Below are 12,466 nucleotides of genomic sequence, written 5' to 3' on the forward strand. Positions count from 1 at the left end.
TGAGTGTTGGTCTGATAGAGCTGCAGCTTATTGGCTTGGAGGTGGTTTTCATTTGGGAGACCTACGAGTGATCCCTTTACCCTTGAGAGGGTTTAGGCTAATGCAGCCCTGAAGATAGGGTGAAGCGTTGTCATTTAAAGCCTCGTACAAAAGGAGAAGACTGATTGGAATGGTGACATGATTTCTGTTCTCATTAAGTTTTAATTATAGTTCACAGCCAATCACGCAAAGCCCTCACTGTATAGCGGAGAAGAGGTGCACTTCGGGGCTGGAAATTAGTTCTAGTGATGGATTTATGCACTAAGAGGGCAGCATTGTTTATGGCAAATAAAAAATATAATCAGACTGATATTTTCCTCTCACGTTCTGTATTTATTTGTTGTAAAGTTGTTCGTTTTTTGAATGATGTCTCGTATCTTCTTAGCTCGCGCTGTGGTGGGAGAGGGTTGTTAGTATTCTGGTAGTCTGCTGTGAAGCGTCATCTCTCTCTCTGGCTGGTGCAAATATGCAGTGTGCTGATGAATATTTAATGATTGCAGTCAATTTCAGAATTTTACATATCGGTGCTTCAATTTTCCGTAAAAGTAAAGCTGGGAGGGAACAGATTTGGCTCCTGACCAAGACGCTGCTAATGTGTGTAATTATCTATCGTCCTCTGTAAATGCTTGAAAGTGTTGATGAGCATTTGAATATTAGAAGTGAATTCTTCCTCTGGTGCTTCCTAGCGCCTTCATGCTAACCAGTTTTCCCCCCCCCCCAGTTATTAGAGTTTGGAAGACTAGTGATGTATGTGATTCCTGTAGTCATGAAAGACCGCTGCAGCACACTGCGAATGACTCATCACTCAGGCTCAGGATATGAAACTTTGCTCCCAGTGTGAAATACTAAATTCTTCTAATGCCAAACATTATTTAAAAGTTATGCAGTAAAGTCAAGAGAAAATAGAATGATACCCCCCATAAAGCTGCAATTATGCAAAACATATTTAGAATAAAATCTGATTTTTTTTTTTTTGGTATGTATTAACATTATCATTGAAATTTTCTTTTTTTAATTTAAAACAAAAGCTGACAATTTCCCTTAGGACGCTTGGAAAACATTTTCTCTTTATATAAGTATATAATTTACATTTTTACATTGTTCTTTTAGCTATTTTTTATGCATTATAGCCAAGCTTTGGTTATATTTAATGCCAAGATTAACCATATTTTTTTTTATTAAACCATGACTTTTCCCTTTTTTAAATGAACTTATTATATTTTTTTCCAAAAAGGTACAGAAAGATTTAGACAGAAGAATAATTGCTTTTCAGACAAATGGGATTTGACAAGGCGTTCACTTATTGAGACACAGTCTGACATTGTAATGTAACAACATCTTAATGAAATGTCAGTCAAAATCTGTGACTTTTATAGTTTGCACCTTCTTTCTCGCAAAGCTGCTAAATCTGTGAATGTTGTTTAAATTCACACAAGCACAGATTTATTAAGCAAAAACATATTAAACATTTATGAAGAAATGTGTCATAAACCATAAATTAAAAAAAGGAGTGTCTATTTGCTTTTTTTAAACACGCAATCCAAAGAAAATGTCCAATTTTTTTCGGCATTAAAATATTTTAATGTTTGGTGAAATATAAAAAAACAGACTTAATTTTATATAAATATTTTCTAATATAAGCAATGTATTTTTAGTATTTTCTTTACTATTTCGTCATTTTAAATGAACTTTTTAATGCTATTTAGTAGATACAAGGAAATAAGGGTTTGTCTCTACCCGATCTCTAAAGGCTACCCGATAAGTAGCACTATTATGTCACTTCCTGTATTTGGCCGAGATTGCGACAGTTAATTGATTTAAATTTACTCCTGTAACTTGTATATTTTTTATACGTTTGTTGTTTCAAGATTCTAAGTCTTGTAATTCATTATCAAAAAATAAAAATATATATATATATTTTTTTAAAGTTCAGCTGCTTATCACATTTCCCGCCAGCTCTGCCTCCTTTACGACTGTTCTAACCTTTTTAAACGACGGATAACTCCGTGAACACAAGAATGTATGTTTTCCTCAACGATGGAGAGCTTCCCCCGACGGCATTTTTCAAAATAAAAGAACGTCTCCTAAATACAACACTGTATGATCATAAATGGTTGTCATCACAGACAATGAAAATCTCAATGATACGTGATAGGATGACAGCCAAAATGCGTGGACTCATTCTTTCTGTTTGATCGTTTTTAGTTTTTAAATGTTGACAATGGGAAAAGAGGAGAAGTGAGTGCATTTTACGCAGCTGCTGCACCCGCTTTAGCCATTAATAATGTGTCTTTGTCAACGGAGTTCATAAAGAGTCAGTAAGTGGCGATGTATCCTCCTACCGTGCGTTAAACTGACATCAAATAAAACAGAAGAAGAAGAAAACATTTGTAGTGCTTAGCAGGATCTTAGCAGTCCTGAACCTTAACATTTCTTTTTCTTTTGCTGTTTTTTCAACATTAAAGTTAACTTTTTCATTATTATAACATTTTTTATTTTAACAATTTCTGAAGTTATTATTATTATTAACATTCGAAGACACACTCCGACCGTAAAGATCATGTCTATTCGCATCTTCGCATCCGATCTCTATTTGCGCATGCGCAGACTGATCAGGTAGCAACAGGGCTTCTGGCAGTCAGTTTATTGTTATACAGGATATGTGGGGTTTGACACTCATGGCAGGAGGTTTTTTTTTTTTTGGAGAGTGGCTTGCTGAAAATGGGAGTGTGATGGGAATGGGGCGGGCGACACCCCAGGCCCAGCACCACCCACCTCACACAGAGAGAGAGGAGCCAGAAAGCGTCGCCCCCCCCGGAGCAAGCCCAGGCCCCCACCCCCAGACGCCGGCCCTAGAAGAGCTCTGGCCAGGCCTCGACGGGACCGAGGCAGCCAACCGGCCGGGGAAACCGCCGATGGCCTCAGCGGAGACCCCGACCCGTCAACCCCCCCTGCCCCGTACCAATAGTGCCCCCCCCCTCCCCCAGAATGCCCCCCCACAGGACAGGGCCGACAAGACCCCCCACCCCCCCCACCCCACCCCACCCCAGACCCCGCAGCCAAAGCGGATGACACCCAGAGCGACCGGGGGCCCCAAGAGGGTTGTCCCGTCCCGCCCCAGAGCCAGGGAAGGGCCGATCCCAGCCCCAGGTGTAGATGGACAGCCCATCCGGCGCCGCTGGCCCCCCCCCGAGCAGGGCCCCCCGCCAACCCCCCCAGCACGGGCAAAGGGACCACCCCCCCAAGCCAAGCCAGACCAGGAGGCCCCGACCCCCACCCCGGCCCACGGCAGAAGGGCAAGGAGCAACGACGACCAGGCCCCCCACCCCCTAAGTCATGGAGTTAGCTATGGGAGACCAGGGAGACCGAATTCTTTCAAAGTTACTTGAACCTTGGGCTGACATTTTTTCCAAGCTGATATGATCAAGCAGCAGATTTCTGTGTTGACTTATATTTATATTTTTCTTGCTTTTCCAATTTATTAAAATAGTTTTTTTAGCAATGCAAAGAGTTATGAAAATGATAGAGCCTAATCCTCCTTCTACATCGATGGCACTCGTGTCACCAAGCACACAAAGTGACGGTGAAGCTGTGATTGAAACCTTAAGCCAGACTGATAGATCGGCACATACCTGCTGCCAGAGAGCCTGGACAGGCGTGCAGAACCATAGTGCATGCATGTAATTGTCGGGCAGATTACCGTCACAGTGCTGACAAATGTCTGAGTTGCTGAGACCCATCTTGAACATCCTCTGTCCAGTGTAGTAAATTCTGTGTAGAGTTTTGAAATGGATTAGCTGCAGATTTGGACTTTTGGTCAGTTTAAAGGTGTTTAGACAAAGTTCTGACCAGAAGCTTTCATCTGTGCTGATGCTCAAATCCGCATCCCATTTTGTTGTCGGAAGTGAAATATTATTATTTAAATTACATAAAAGTTTGCTGCAGCTAGAGGCTCAATAAATATAGCAAAAAGAGAAGGAGAGAGTGGGCAACCGAGAGTGGGGCGGGCGTTTTTCTAACACACACACACAGGCACACACATAGTACTCGGTTATTGTTCTATTTTCTTTACTGCAACATTAAGAATGGAGGATGAAGCTCCCTGGTATTTTTTATCAATGCCAGCTCGTTCTGAAAGCATCTTGCATATTAACAAAGGAAAGCATCAGACATGCAGGATCTCTTTCAGTAACCAAGAGGCTGATCAGCTGGTGTGTTCACACATTGTCTCACCAACGGATGCTGGGGGGGCTGGATGGAAAATCTCTGCAAAAAGATCCAGAGTGAAGCTCTCACATTTCATGCAGTGGGATTTTTAACATTTCAAACTCCAACTGTATTTTTCTGTGTTGTAGTAAAATCATTACCAGCAGTCTTTTATTAGGACTGTGCCGTTTTTAGCCATAATCGAGAAGCCTGTGTCATTTTTTTTTTTTTTTTTTTTTTTTTTTTTTTTTACCTTGTCCTGTCCAACAGCTGGGCAAACAGATGAGAGCTGAGGGCCTCTTGTGTTGGACATATTTTACTTTAACAAGAGGGGTTATTAATCTTCAGACAAACCAAAGGTATGTCTGAATAGACCCCTTTTGTAAGAGGGACGTTAGAGAGAGGGGGGGGGGGGGGGGGTAGGAGGATGATAATAGGAGGGGAAGGGGGGTAAGACCATGAAGCAGCATAAAGCAACAAGTTTACTGGTTGTTGATCATTATGGTAAGGTTCAAATGTAGTACAAAAAGGGCGGGGCCTATCCACACACACACAAAAAATGTTATAAACACACCTGCTAGCTGCAAAAATGTCCACCTGTCGACATGTACACAAAACAGATAGTGTTCACACGCATACTTATGCCTTAAAACCAACTAGTGTGTAACATTTCAGTCATTCAGTCACGCAAACCGCCAGTGCAAAGGTGAGCCAACACCCGTGCTCAGGTGAGTGCTCATGTTCTTCTAATATGGATGGTGGAATGTGTAAAGAAGGAAGGAGAGCGCCCAGCCATCCCCACCCCAAGACCCCCACCGCAGCAGCAGCGGCAGCCGGAATCCCCCCACGCCACACGGAAACCGGCAGGGAACAACCGCCGCCCGGGCGACCAAGCCCGCCACCCAGGCCAGGGCCAGCAGGACCGCCGCAAGGCCCCCCAGAGCCAGAGAGCAGGGAGGCACAGAGGGAAAGAGAGGGCCGCCCCAGCCCAACCAGGAGAACAGCCCCCCCGCCGCGCCGGGAGAGCCCAACGCAGGGCCCCACCGGAGAGGGACGCCCACAGCCCCAGATGAGCACCCCACCACCACCCAGGAGTTCCGGGCATCCCCCCGCCCCAACCCCAGGTACGAGCCAGGACCCCCCAAGGGAGACCCGCCCCGCACTCCAGGCAGCCATCCGCCCGGCCCACGGTTGGTCCAGGGAGGAGCAAGGCAGGGGCCCGCCGCCCCCGCCCAGGAGGGGGGAACCCCGGGGAAAAAAGAGGGCCCACAAGGGGTGTTGTAAATATGGCCCGACCAGGCTCGGCCACAGTTGGAAGTTAGGCGGGGCCCAGCGCTCAGGAGCAAGGGCCAGAACCCACCCCCCAGGGACACCAACACCCCCGGCTCAGATGTAATGTGAACCCCCCCACCGCGCGGAGAGTGCACCGCCGGGCCCAGGAAGCCGGCACCCCGGGGACACGGCCGCCGCTCCAAAGGGGCCCGTACCCCCCACCAGGGAAGAGGCAGGGGACAGATGGTCCTAGGTCCCACCTTCCTTGCAAAATGTGTGTGCGTATATGTGTGTTTAAGAGGGTGTGTGTGTGCATGTGTGTGTGTTTATGTTGGGATGTATATATTGAGGGGGGAGGGGTGTGTGTACTAAGGGGGGTGCAGTTAAAATTGGCGGGTAGGGCACTAAGGGGACATCTACTGATTACTCACAGTGATGTCCCCTCACCCTCCCCACCAAGGGGCCCTAAATGTCTAAGGTGCGGTTAAAATTGGCGGGTAGGGTGCTAGGAGGACATCTGCTGCTTGCTGGCAGTGATGTCCAAGCACCCCCCCTACCAAGGGCCCTACATGTCTAAGGTGCAAATAAAACCGAAAGAGGGGGGGCCCACTCCATACGGCAGCCATAGGAGGGGGGGCCACTGCCTAGTAAACCCCCCCCCCCAAGGCCCATCGCAGGCTAATCCCCCCACCCCCTCACCCTATTATGAGGTTATATGAGGAAGGGGGTAAGTTGGGGACAGCTGGTAGACTGTCCCCCGGTGGTCAAACAGCTGTCCCCCGCCCCCCCCCCCCAGCAAGGGGGCCAGGCCCACCCAGCCCAGGGGCCCCACCCCCGGAGGCGCCGACACCCCAGGCCCAGCACCACCCACCCCACACAGAGGGAGAGGAGCCAGAAAGCGCCGGCCCCCCCCGGAGCAAGCCCAGGCCCCCACCCCCAAACGCCGGCCCTAGAAGAGCTCTGGTCAGGCCTCGACGGGACCGAGGCAGCCAACCGGCCGGGGAAACCGCCGATGGCCTCAGCGGAGACCCCGACCCGTCAACCCCCCCTGCCCCGTACCAATAGTGGCCCCCCCCCTCCCCCAGAATGCCCCCCCACAGGACAGGGCCGACAAGACCCCCCACCCCACCCCTCCCCAGACCCCGCAGCCGAAGCGGATGACACCCAGAGCGCCCGGGGGCCCCAAGAGGGTTGTCCCGTCCCGCCCCAGAGCCAGGGAAGGGCTGATCCCAGCCCCAGGCGTAGATGGGAAGCCCATCCAGTGCCGCTGGGCCCCCCCCCCCCCGAGCAGCGCCCCCCGCCAACCCCCCCCAGCACAGGCAAAGGGACCACCCCCCCAAGCCAAGCCAGAACACCACCCCCCCCCCCCCCCCACCACCACGCACCCCCACACCCAAGCCCAGAGGACCACGCAGCGCCCCAGCCCGCCCCACCCCGGCGCCGGACCCGACCCCCCGACCAACGGAGCCCCCACCACCCCCCGCCAGGCACCGGAGGCCCCGGCCCCCACCCCAGCCCACGGCAGAAGGGCAAGGAGCAGCGACGACCAGGCCCCCCCATCCCCTAAGTCATGGAGTCAGCTATGGGAGACCAGAGAGACCGAATTCTTTCAAAGTTACTTGAACCTTGGGCTGACATTTTTTCCAAGCTGATCTGATCAAGCAGCAGATTTCTGTGTTGACTTATATTTATATTTTTCTTGCTTTTCCAATTTGTTAAAATAGTTTTTTTAGCAATGCAAAGAGTTATGAAAATGATAGAGCCTAATCCTCCTTCTACATCGATGGCACTCATGTCACCAAGCACACAAAGTGACGGTGAAGCTGTGATTGAAACCTTAAGCCAGACTGATAAATCGGCACATACCTGCTGCCAGAGAGCCTGGACAGGCGTGCAGAACCACAGTGCATGCATGTAATTGTCGGGTAGATTACTGTCACAGTGCTGACAAATGTCTGAGTTGCTGAGACCCATCTTGAACATCCTCTGTCCAGTGTAGTAAATTCTGTGAAGGGTTTTAAAATGGATTAGCTGCAGATTTGGACTTTTTGTCAGTTTAAAGGTGTTTAGACAAAGTTCTGACCAAAAGCTTTCATCTGTGCTGATGCTCAAATCCGCATCCCATTTTGTTGTCGGAAGTGAAATGTTATTATCTAAATTACATAAAAGTTTGTATATTTTGGAGAGAGTTTTATTCATTGAGAAATTGATCAGAGTGGTAACTACATTTGGTAGCTTTAAATCGTTGTCTCTGTATTTAAATTTTTTAGTAATACTTGATTTAAGTTGCTGATATTCCAAGAAGTTATTTATTCCATGTTTGTCTTGAAGTTCCTGGGGAGTTATGAATCTTCTATCAATAATTACGTGCTCTAGTTGTTTTATGCCCCCTGCTTGCCAAGCTGGGAAGTGGATAATTTTTTTGTTTATGAGGATGTCTGGGTTGTTCCAGATGGGTGTCATTTTGCACGGTTGAATTGATGATTTTGATATTTTGAGAAATTCCCACCAGGCTGTTAAAGTGGCGTTTATATTAATAGTTTTGAAACAATCCTGTTTTTTAACTGTTTGGCTAATAAATGGAAGATCTGACAGGTTGATCTTTCCACATAACGCCTGTTCCAAGTCTAACCATGAGTTGGTTTCTGGATTATTTTTTAACCATTTTAAGATGTATTGTAATCTATTTGCAAGAAAGTATTTGTGGAAATTAGGTAATTCTAATCCTCCACAGCTTTTTGCAGATTTTAAAGTTTTTAGACTAATTCTTGCAGGTTTATTGTTCCATAAAAAGCTTGATATGGATGAGTCTAATGTTTTGAACCATTTTAGTGGCGGTTGTGTGGGAATCATTGAAAAGAGATAATTAACTTTGGGTAAGATTTTCATTTTTACCGTGGCTACCTTGCCCATAAGGGACAGAGGCAGGTTGGTCCAGCGTGTTAGATCGTCCTGTATGTTTTTCAGTAATGGGGTGTAGTTTAGCTGCACCAGTTCTGATAGTTTGGGGGAAAAATTGATACCTAGATATTTGATATTTCCTGATTTAACTGGTATTGTGAGTCTTTGCTCCGCATTATTGTTCAGTGGTAATAAAACAGACTTATTCCAATTAATGGAATAGTCTGATATAGAGGAGAATTCATTAATGATTGTTGCCGTTTCATTTACAGAATGTAAATTACTTAAAAACAGTAATATGTCATCTGCATAGAGACTAATTTTATGATGGCTGTGTTTAGTTTTGATTCCTTTAATGCTTTCATTCTGTCTTATTGCTGCAGCTAAAGGCTCAATGAATATAGCAAAAAGAGAAGGAGAGAGTGGGCAGCCCTGTCTGGTTCCTCTTCCGAGAAAAAACCTGTTTGAAGTCTGTTTATTAGTTCTAACTGATGCATTGGGGTTGTGATATAATATTTTGATCCATTTGATGAATGCTTCTCCAAAACCAAACTTATGGAGGGCGGCAATAAGGAACTTCCAGTTTACTCTGTCAAAAGCTTTTTCAGCATCCAGTGATAGTATGGACATTTCCTGGTTGTTAATGGTGGCAAAATCTATTATATTAACAAGTCTTCGGAGATTGTCATCCGAGTGTCTGCCTTTGATAAATCCAGTTTGGTCGAAGTCAATTATGTGAGGAGTGATTTTTTCTATTCTCTGTGCTAGTGCTTTGCAGATAATTTTTACGTCTGCATTGATTAGAGAAATAGGGCGGTAGCTTGAAGGACTATTGGGATCTTTGTCTGGTTTTAGAAGAAGAATTATGTTGGCTGAGTTCATGTTAGGTGGCATTGATTGGCTTTCATTGATAGATGTGACCGTTTCATAAAACGTTGGTGCCAGCTGTTCCCAGAATTCTTTATAAAACTCAGCAGGAAAGCCGTCAGGCCCTGGTGCTTTACCATTAGGCATAAGTAACAGAGCTTCATGAAGTTCAGACAACGAGAACGGAGAGTCTAAGTTTGTTATTTGATCCTCATTTAACCTGGGTAGGTTTACATTATTAAGAAATGAGTCAATGTCATTTTTAACACACATTTTCTGCACAGCAGGAGCTCATTAGCAATTCACCTCGCGAGTTGTGGGTGGGCCTGTTGGCGTGCAAGTAATATCCCACGATTCCTGTTTACACACCTGCTAGCTTACAGCCCTTTACAACCCAAAGCCAACATTACCGGTGCAACAAAAACAGTGAACAATATCGGAGCTCTCCAGACGTACAGTTTTGAGCCAGATGGCATCCCAGACAAAGAAAATGAACACATTAAGGGATCTATTTGTCTGCATGGGTGCACCAGAATGGGGCAGAGCACGGAGACTTTGGCCCATTTCATGTTACAAATTTGAACTTAATTTGGCAAAAAGAAAAAAAATTTAAAATGCTGTTTTAAGCTACAAATGCCACAAAATGCTAGAAAGACATGTTAAAAACACCAAAAGCATGATTTTTATTGGAGTGGTTCTTTAAGTTGTCTTTGTTTATTGGAAGTGCTTATTGATTTATGGATCTGTTAAACCTTGTGTTTTCAGTAGCGCCCTGCTTTTTAACACTGGAGAAAATGTTTTAGATGGTAAATTTGAAATAAATTTTTTTTTTTTTAACATTCATGCTTCTTTTATTTATTTGAGAAAGGTTGCAAAGTATTTTGACTGTCTATTACTGTGATATAATAGATTAAATAGAATTTTGTGTCCCTTGATCCATAATCTTTCTCACAAATAGAATAAAATAGATTGAGACACAGTTATAAAAAGCTTTGAAATGAGAAAAATCAACTGCTAATGGCTTCTTGAAATGACAGATTAAGTCTAAACATAACCTTTTTCAATATTATAAAACATTTTAATGGAAGCGTTAATAGAAAATGCATTAATTTATACCTCATGAGCTGCAATGGAAATGCAATGGAAGATATGCTGTGTGTTTTTTGTTTTCATCCCCAAAATATCATCAGGTTTCTGAAGATAAAAGAAACCGCTCTCATTTCTACCTCAGCAAATTTACACGGCAAAAAAAAACTGACATGCTCAGTGGTAAACTGAAAGATTCCCTGTCTCAGCACGAGTTCAGCACCCTGTTGGAGACACTGCTGTTTGTGTCGTCTTTTTGAAAGTTAATATGCAAAGTTTGGAGCGTGTCTCAAACTGACTGATGTATTTCCTGAATCGCTTTACTATTTTTACTTTTACTGCTGACGTTTTCACAGGTTTAGAAAATGCCATAAAATCTAAGGTGGTGGTGGTGGAAATCGGAAGACTTAGTCTTATTGTTTCGATCAGTCTTATACTTCGATGCATTTCAGAATAGTTCCATTAAAATAAAAAACATTAAATTAGTTTTGAGCTCATTTTAATTCATGTTGTTTGATTATAAAACTGTCAGTAAACTCCTCTACTTTTGCAGAAGTAGAGGCCCAAAGGGGGAAAACGGTTTATTTGGTCAGTGTTCTTGATTAATTTTCAACTGTTTGAATTGTTCTGAGTGTTTTCCTAAAGGTTGTTATTGATTACTCTGCCAGTCTTTTAATTGTGGGGTTGGGCTTTAGAACATTGATCAAGTAAACTGCCTTGTTCAGTAGCACAGTTTCTGAAATTGACTGCAGTCATAATCAGTTTGGAGAATGATAAAGCACTTTTGTTACTCTGCTGTGGAGTTTAGAAGACAAGAAAAAAGGAATGCTGATCAGAGTGGGTCTTTAAAGTGGACAAGAAAAATGCAAACTTTTGTTCTGCTTTGCAAAGGTTGATGCCCTTCTTAAGCCACAACTGAATTGAATAAAAACAATGACCTTCCAGGTTTGAGCCATACTTAAAAAAACTAGTTGCTACATTCATGGAAAGCAGAGCTGGGAGCATCTTTGTTTATCCCATCAATGCAATCTCAAATTATTTGCCAAATAAAAACATTTTTTATGTGCTGTGTAAACATAATTTTGCTCAACTCCTTTTTTAAATTTTTTTATTCAAACGTTAAGAAAAGGCTCCTCACCTCTTGAGGCAAAATAAAAATTATAAAAGGAATCTTTTCCTCTTGACGTATCCTAATGATGCGCAGGGCTGTTGGCTTTTTTTTCCCCGGAGCCCTGCGCTTGTCATTCATGCCTGGGACCAGATCTGCAGAGCTGACGGAAGGGCTGCTTGGGTCTCATTAGGGCTAAAGAGCTTAGGGACACGACTCCGGGGGGTTTGCAGATAAAATCTGAGTCCCAGCAGCTTTCAGAGGACCTAAGGGTGGAAAAGTGAAGGCTGGAAGGGACCTAGACGCCTTATATCTAATGATTTCTGATTTGTTGGACAAAAAGAATACTTTGTCTGCTGTGAATATACCTTCAAAAAGAGGGGAAGAGATTAATCAGGTGAAATGCGATGAGGAGGAAGGCGTACTGGGGAGTAGCAGTGAACTAATGGGCTCTCCCTGTTTTCTTCTGAGCACACTTGACAGAGATGGCTATAGCTAACTGGCCAATTAGACAACAGGGGAACTAATTCTGCCCAGTCTATGCTTGTAACCTCACTGGTTGACGGATCTTCTCAGTTGTGACACCCAGCTCAGCTTTTTGATGTTTTCCTCCAATGTCTCTATAGGAGAAAAAAGCCATTATGGCTTTAGACAGGAAAATCTGCCCTTTTGTGTGGATCATTATGTCTTAGAGGTACTATCCTGTTCTTTCACTCATTCACATGATTCTATTGTGCCTTTGCTTTTCCTTTATTGCTTTCATTGTACCCATTTCTCCATTGAAGATGTTTCTTGCTCACTCACAGTTTTGCTCCAGATCCAAAAATATTTTTTTGATATGCCTGCTTTTTACATACTGTTATTTATGAAGGTGGAATCAAAATTAATGACTACATTTTTCTCCTTAAACAAAAAAAAAAAAAAAACGGGTTCAGTTCGTGTTATTGTGAAATAATTCTAGCATTCATTTATTTAGATTCTATTTTG

At 44.2% G+C, this 12,466-nt stretch overlaps 1 protein-coding gene across 2 annotated transcripts in view; it reads left to right on the forward strand.

The window, feature by feature from the left end:
* The window catches only part of rngtt (RNA guanylyltransferase and 5'-phosphatase), a 106,039-nt gene that overhangs the window by 11,154 nt on the left and 82,419 nt on the right, over positions 1–12,466 (forward strand). The window lies entirely within an intron of this gene.

Source organism: Oryzias latipes, chromosome 24 (assembly GCF_053564925.1).
Source record: "Oryzias latipes strain Hd-rR chromosome 24, Olatipes_Hd-rR_3.1".
Classification (NCBI taxonomy): domain Eukaryota; kingdom Metazoa; phylum Chordata; class Actinopteri; order Beloniformes; family Adrianichthyidae; genus Oryzias; species Oryzias latipes.